General features: G+C 42.0%; 1 long non-coding RNA gene across 1 annotated transcript; it reads left to right on the forward strand.

Annotated features, from left to right (window-relative positions):
• The first annotated feature begins 1,023 nt into the window (after positions 1-1,023).
• On the forward strand, positions 1,024-2,398 carry LOC120051970. The gene is made up of 3 exons (XR_005477343.1): positions 1,024-1,065; positions 1,303-1,368; positions 1,585-2,398. It is a non-coding gene; the product is annotated as an uncharacterized LOC120051970 (long non-coding RNA).
• The last annotated feature ends 6,039 nt before the right edge of the window (positions 2,399-8,437 follow it).

An 8,437-nucleotide genomic window follows, 5' to 3' on the forward strand; every position in this document is an offset into this window, starting at 1 on the left:
AGACCAAATACATCACTGGGGCCAAGCTTCCTGTCATCCAGGAGCTCTATCCTAGGCGTTGTCAGAGGATGGCCCAAAAAATTGTCAAAGACTCCAGTCACCCAAGTCATAGACTGTTCTCTCTGCTACCGCATGGCAAGCAGTACCGGAGCACCAAGTCTAGGTCCAAAAGGCGCCCCCCAAGTCTAGGTCCCCCCTCTTTGTTTTTACACTGCTGCTAGTCGCTGTTTATTGTCAATGCATAGTCACTTTACCTCTACCTACATGTACAAATGACCTCGCCTAACCTGTACCCCCGCACATGGACTCGGTAGCGGTACCCCTTGTATACAGCCTCGTTATTGTTATGTAATTTTATTGTGTTACTTTTTATTTTTTACTTTAGTTTATTCAGTAAATATTTTATTTAACTATATTTCTTGAACTGCATTGTTGGTTAAGGGTTTGTAAGTAAGCATTTCACGGTAAGGTTCACCTGTTGTATTCGGCGAATGTGACATAACATTTGATTTGATTTGACATGGTATTGGAGCAGAGAGTGGAGCTGAGGAACGTGGAGGCCGGATTGAGGGACAGCGAGGACAAGGTGGACGAGCGGAGAGTGGAGCTGATTCTGACCAAGAGCAAAGAGGCAGCAGGCTTGTAGGGAGGGATAGAGAGGGAAGATAGAGAGGGAGGGAGCGAGAGAGAGAGAGAGAGAGACTGCCATGAAAATGCTGAATCAGGTATTGTTTAACTCAGCAGTGTTAATTGTAAACGTTTTGGACTTCTCTTTTGTAGCATTTGAGACCAGAGAAACAGCCAGTAAGGGAAAGGTTGACCAGCAGAATGAAGAGAGGATGGCTTTCCTAGTGGAACTTGAAATAAAAAATGCAGATATGTAGCAGGTTTTATTGGCAGCTTGTTGATGTTAGTTTTCACGCTGCTATCTCCTCAACTCCTGATAGGAAACGTGCAAGGAGTCCGCTTTTAATGATTCTTCTGTCTCATTTCAGGTGTGGCAGGTAGCCTAGTGGTTAGAGCGTTGGGCCAATAACTGAAAGGTTCCTGGATCAAATCCCCAAGGTAAAAATCTGTTGTTCTACCCCTGAACAAGGCAATTAACCCACTATTCCCCAGTAGGCCGTCATTGTAAATACGAATTTGTTCTTAACTGACTTGCCTAGTTAAATCTTATTTAAAAAATAATGATAATTACTGCCTTGGATGCCAGACAGCCAGTGAGGGTCAGATTTCAGATAATTAAGGGATGCTACTAAGAAACATCAATGCTTATCCACATTTTTCTTCATATTGTTGTAGGGTTGGAGGTTAGACTGAGCGTTAGTGAGAGCCAGGGGGAGGAGCCGAAGACAGAGAATGCAGCAGGTAATACAAATGTGGTGTCTACATAACAAATCCTTCACTATAATGTAATGGATTCTTCATTTCCAGCATCGTAATCATTCAACATAATCAACACAGAACCATTGCATTCCCAGACACTGGTTTATGGCAGCGCCGAGTGTACTTTATTGTGATGCATGTAATGATGGTGTCATTCATTATCAAGGTAGCTTCTCCCATTTGTTCCCTTGTTCACAGCTAAGTTGGCGTTCTCTGCTGGTTTGGGCTCAGGAGACGTTGGACCCTACAATGGCGAATTGTCATGGAAGTTCAGCAGAGTCCTCATCAACGTCGGCAAGGCTTACCACCCTTTTGCAGGCACAGTTCTAGTTACATCTGTCTTGCTATCCAGTCTACCAGGGTTGGGAGTCAGTTCCAATTCGACTTAGTCAATTTGGAAAGTAAATAGAAATTCCAATACAGTTTACTTCCTGAATTGACCGAATTGAAATGGAATTGAGCCCAACCCTGTGGTCTACACAGTATGTCACATATCCCTTTGTTACTCGAAAGAAAGACAGAATTGATGTCTCTTCCTGTTTCTCCTGTGCAGGTGCGTTCACAGCACCAGTGCGAGGCGTCTACTACTTCAGATTCACTGTCAAGAATGACAGTGATAATGTTTACTATGGAGCACACCTGCTAAAGAACGGCAAGAGTATAATGTTGAACAGTGAATGGAATGATCATCTAGATCATAGTTATTTACCGTAGAGCTGGAGGATAGAGATGTAGTGCACATGAATCTCCCAGAAGGCTACGTACTGTACGATAGCGTAGACAACCACGGTATCTTCAGTGACTTCCTGCTCTTCACCATGTGAGGGCAACTGGAAGGCTGCATCTCAATAGTCTAAAGGGGCTTCCTGTACTCGTCCCCTTTCCTCCACCTGTGTTGATACGTAAGAGCTGGACTGGTGAAAGCAGATGGCCGGCATAGTGCGTTGACCTATCTTGTGGTTTCAGAGCAGTGATGATATAGGAGAGGGAACCATTTTAAACCTTTGAGATTTTCAAATGATGAAAAGGGTGACATCTACCAAATGGTGATGTCATACTGATTAGTAATAAAAACAATGAGAACTGAAAAATACTGTGTTGTGTGTTATTGCGAACACTCGCACTCTCCCTCGGACAGAGGTTCAAATTAAGGCATGTTAATAAAGCTCTGTGCACTATATCACACGTTTAAAGGTCATTTATGCTTGAGCCAACATGCCCAGCGTTTACCAGGAATTAGATCTCTGAAAATGTCTGTGAAAATGCCTTTAAAAGGCACATTGTTGGCTGTATAGAGCACTGAGCTACACTTTGCAATGAGTCATCACACTTAGGCACTTATTAAAGGCAATGTTCCCACATTAGTGGAGACAGCATTCACAGTAAACACTGCATATGTCAACTCAATCGGAAATTACCTTTAACTCTTTCAGCTAGGGGGCAGAATTTTTATGTTTGGAAAATAACATTCCAAAGATAAACTGACTATTTCTCAGGTCCAGATGATAGAATATGCATATAATTGACATATTAGGATAGAAAACACTCTAAAGTTTCCAAAACTGTCAAAATATTGTCTGTGAGTATAACAGAACTGATTTTGCAGGCGAAAACCTGAGGAAATCCAACCCGGAAGTGCCTTTTATTTGGAAAAATCCCTGTTCCGTTGCCTGCCCCTCCTCCATTTAAAGGGGTATCAACCAGATTCCATTTCCAATGGCTTCCTCAGGCTGTGACCAGGCTTTAGACATAATTTCAAGCTTTTATTTTGAAAAATGAGCAAGATTTTTCAAAACGCGTCAGGTGTCCTTTGATTAGTTCCTGCGCGCAAGAGATGTAGCTCGACATTTTCTTTCTCTGTAGTATTGAATAGGTTACCGTCCAGTTGAAATAATATCGATTATGTATGTTAAAAACAACCTGAGGATTGATTATAAAAAACGTTTGACATGTTTCTACAAACATTATGGATACTTTTTGGAATTTTTGTCTGCCTTTCAGGACCGGAACGAGCCTGTGGTTTTCTGAACATAACGCGCAAACCAAATGGCGGTTTTTGGTTATAAAACTAATCTTTATCGAACAAAAATAACATTTATTGTGTAACTGGGAGTCTCGTAAGTGCAAACATCCGAAGATTATCAAAGGTAAGCGATTAATTTTATTGCTTTTCTGACTTTCGTGACCAAGCTAATATGGGGCTAGCTGTTCTTACTGTTTTGTCTAGTGATTGATAAACTCACAAACGCTTGGATTGCTTTCGCTGTAAAGCATATTTTCAAAATCTGACACGATAGGTGGATTAACAACAAGCTAAGCTGTGTTTTGGTATATTTCACTTGTGATTTCATGATTTTAAATAATTGTAGTATTTTTTATTTATTTGGCGCTCTGCAATTCAGCGGTTGTTTACGAAAATGATCCCGCTAAAGGGATCCGTGCAGCAAGAAGTTAAATGGTGGATAGCCAACAAAGCACAATCGGATTGAATCCTATGTGTATCTATTGTATGTTTTTTTCTTCTGTGGCCTACTGTAGGAGCATGGATGGTCATTCAGCGTCGTGAGTGGCCCCGTTAATGCAGAGGTCTTAAGTGGTATAACTCACCTCAAATAGCGAGAAGTTCATCAAACGCTCCTCTACCGCCCACTCCGCAAGACTTTCCCGGGGCCGGCGAGGCACACAGTGAGAGAGATAAATCGCCTCCCAAATCAATTGCAACCATCCTACCCCCCCCCCTCTTTTTTTTACCCTCCTTTCCATCCTTTTATCCTTTCCATCCCAAAATAAACATGACAATTGATAGAGTGACTTCTCAATGTACTGCTCGCACACTTTGGCGCAAGAACATTTTGAAGGATGACTTGAGAGGGTTCGGCAAGGCCTTTTCTGTATTGATTCCTGAGTGAAATATGAGCGGAGGTGTCCATTGATTTAGAGTCCCCCCCTTGAAGTGCTCATTCAGTGCTTACTGAACCCATCCGTATTTCACAAGTATCAGAAAAAAAAACTTTTTACATTTAATAAGTCCCACACAGACACCCCTGGGTTCAAATACTATTTGAATTATTTTCAAATACTTTGAGCGGTCACGTTAGCCGGCCTGGAGTGCCAGGTGGGCGGGGTTTGCAATTTTGTGACTATTCTATTGATTCCATTTGTGTCAGGCAATCACTGACAAAGTATTTGAAATTATGAAATGATTTCAAATTTTATTTGAATTTTATTTGACCTATAGTAGCAAGAAGTACGTAGATTTGAACCGGGCTAGAATGACGTAAAGAAGATGATCAAAGAGACTATGAAGAGACCAGGACATGTGGGGCTCCATAAAGGGTAGGTGCTTGGTTGGGTTAGAGGTAGTTTCTGAATAGAGCCCCAGAAACCATGTCCAACACACTCTGGTTGTCACGGCCGTCAAAAGAAGGAGACCAAGGTGCAGCGTGGTGAGCGTACATATTCCTTTTATTTTAGAAAAATGACACCAACAAAACAACAAACGAAGAAAACAACCGTGAAGCTTACAGTGCTAAGTGCCACTAACAAAAGTCAACTACCCACACTCAAAGGAGAGAAAAAGGGATACCTAAGTATGGTTCCCAATCAGAGACAACGATAGACAGCTGTCCCTGATTGAGAACCATACCCGGCCAAAACATAGAAACACAAAATCATAGAAGTAAAGGACATAGAATGCCCACCCAAATCACACCCTGACCAAACCAAAAAGAGACATAAAAAATGCTCTCTAAGGTGACACTGGTGGCCATTTTGAGTCAAAGATCAATCATGCCAACAGTTTCCTCCAACATATCTGTTCACAATTAAATTGACTAGACTCACCATTCGACACTTTTGTGTACGTTTTATTCTCTCTGGCTTATCCAGCCAGTATTAACCAATAGAGTCACACGTGAGCTAAAGCATATTACTCATTTGCTGGTTCAGATGAGTTTCAGAATCATTGATTCATTTAGCATATAAATTGGGGCGGAAACGCACAAAAAAAGGGTATCTCTGTCAGGTCTCGAGGTGGCTGAAAATGTTCTGACTGCTAGCCTACAGATAAGGAACAAGTCAGCTAAATTAATCCAATACAAAAAAGGGAGATTGGATTTTTTTTCTCTCTCCTTGCTGCTAACTCGACAGCTCCCCCAGTTTCCCAATTTCACCTCGACTTTGTATACTGCCACAGGGATTCAAAAATAATATACACTGAGTATCCAAAACATTAAGAACCTGCTCTTTCCATGACAGACTGACCAGGTGAATACAGGTGAAAGCTATGATCATTATTGATGTCACTTGTTAAATCCACTTTAATCAGTGTAGATGAAGGTTAAAGAAGGATTTTTAAGCCTTGAGGCAATTGAGACATGCATTGTGTATGTGTGCCATTCAGAGGGTGAATGGGCAAGACACAAAATGTAAGTGCCTTTGAACGGGGTATGGTAGTAGGTACCAGGCGCACCGGTTTGTGTCAAGAACTGCAACGCTGCTGGGTTTTTCACACTGAACAGTTACCTGTGTGTATCAAGAATGGTCCACCACCCTAAGGAAACCCAGCCAACTTGACACAACTGTGGGAACCATTGGAGTCAACATGGGCCAGCATCCTTGTGAAATGCTTTCGACACCTTGTAGAGTCCGTGGCCGACGAATTGAGGCTGTTCTGAGGGCAAAAAGGGGTGTGGGGCACAACTCAACATTAGGACGGTGTTCCTAATGTTTGGTATACTCAGTGTATATGGTTGGAGCGAAAGTGGGGGATATCCTTCAAAAGGGATCCTTACACCTCCACTATTACAGCTGATGGGTGGTGAGCATTATATCATAAAATGGCTACCGTAGCATCCGGTGCTCAATATTAGCATGAGGTCACCGGCTTATGGTAGGTCTATAAAGTGCTTCGAGCACCTGGGAAGGTCCTTTACGTGATCCATCCTCATCGAAAACTCATCCATCTTTGGTATTGGCATGACAGTCACATATCTTTGGGAGATTGAGTATCTCTGTGGAACTAAGGGCCTACAGAATATTGTTTTAATGCTTGGGAGATCATGCCGAAAATAACGATGGACTTCCTATTCAATTATGTGGCCGATATCTATATGGTCCACTTAGTCAGCCAAAAGGGCTTTTCTTATGGCAATCAATACAGTATGTTCATGATCATTTGAAAAGCCTAAATATATATGATGATATACTGTTTAGATTATTGTAATGTTTTGATATTCTTTACTTCACATTCATCAAAACAAACTGGATTATTTTCACCAAACAACATGAAAATGGTGAGCAATAAAAAAAATAATAATCCCAAAGTGACAATAAAGCTGTATGTAATTGCGTTTGATAGCAATGTTTACCCAAACAATCTTCTTGCCGGAGACACGGAACAGATAATTGAGTCTCTCGTCACAAAGTAATGAAATTGCCTCCTGAATGTCAAAGTACGGAAATTGATGAAACATAGAGGCTCTCATTTGCAGCATGGCATTTTGGGAGTCGTGTTTGAGCAATTTGAGTTCTATAAAAGTTTAGTGCATGCTCTCTGTCCGTGTGTGTGTGTGTGTGTGTGTGTGTGTGTGTGTGTGTGTGGTCAGACCCAGACAACAGTACTAAAGATGAGAGCCAGGCCTCAGGACCACCACTCTCCTGTGAAATAATCCCACTTCTGCCCCGCAAACCAACCTCTCTCAGAACCAACTGGAGTGTACTCTCCTGGCCAAGATTACATCGGGATTCTCTCTGCTAGGTTTTTTCAACTCCTAACCCCCCGAGCACGCACTTATATGCGCACACACACACACACACACACACACACACACACACACACACACACACACACACACACACACACACACACAGTGGGTGTTCTCAGGTCACCAAGACCTGAATCCTGTTCCCTCTCTCAATTTAATTATGGTTGTGTTCTGTTCTGTTCGACACACCGACACTTTGAATGAAATGAACCCGAACCAACGACATCTTGACAGATGTCTAATGAAATGACCTGACAGCAACAAGCGCTCGCAGGACTACGGGGCAACTGGTAAAGAAGTGTGTTTGTGCTCTCCATCTCTCCATCTTTCATTATGGACCCAAACAAAGTATTACAATGCAGTATTTCGTAGCTCCATCTTGACCTCTGATAGAGGTGTACTATTTGCCAAACCAATCGGAAATCTTAAAAGTCTACACAAGTGCATTGGTGTAGGGGCTAGGTGTTGCTTCTGAACCGACCACTATCGCCAACCACTATCTCCAACAAACACCCAGGTTAAGTAACTCCCCACCTAACAAGCGCCAACAGATCACTGCATAATCTGATGGCCCAATGACCTACTCTGCATTCAGCTGTACCTCTACTGCTCTATTGCCACACAAACGTGGCAACAGCTGCTGTCAGAACAAACGTTGACAACGACTGATGTGGGATGTGTGTTGCCATGTTGGTAAAATCCCCTCGGTATTGGACTTCATCAACGTTTGTTTTGACAGCAGCCGCTGCCGTGTTTGTGTGGCAATAGGGCAATAGAGTTACAGTGGAATGGACGTTTGTTTCCAAGTCATTTCAACCCCAAAATTCAATGTGATGACGTTGAATCAACGTGGAAAACTGATTGGATTTGCAAAAAGTCATCAACATAAGGAAATTTTGCACCCAACTTCTAACCTAAATCCAATTACATTTGGTTGTTGTGATATCATGTTGAATTCACATTAGTTGATAATTCAACCAAATGTAAATCAAAACTATAATTTAAAATTAGGGGGTGTGCTGAGAAGTCGAAGAAGACTGGTGTAGTAACGGATATGGGCAATTTTCTGGATACGATTATGATCAGAGAATTTAGTTGAATTATCGGTCATAAAAAAAAAAAGTGTGCCAGCGCCCGTCTTTCTCATGTCAGTCAGTCATGTGTGACGTTCTGTGTCGTCTAAATAACTCAACTGGCTAGTTGGCCTGTCTGTAAAGAGAACGGAGATGTACGTTGACCCTGCTGCTCTTTTTTAAATGTATATTTCACCTTTATTTAACCAGGTA

Source organism: Salvelinus namaycush, chromosome 8, assembly GCF_016432855.1.
Source record: "Salvelinus namaycush isolate Seneca chromosome 8, SaNama_1.0, whole genome shotgun sequence".
In the NCBI taxonomy this organism is placed as follows: domain Eukaryota; kingdom Metazoa; phylum Chordata; class Actinopteri; order Salmoniformes; family Salmonidae; genus Salvelinus; species Salvelinus namaycush.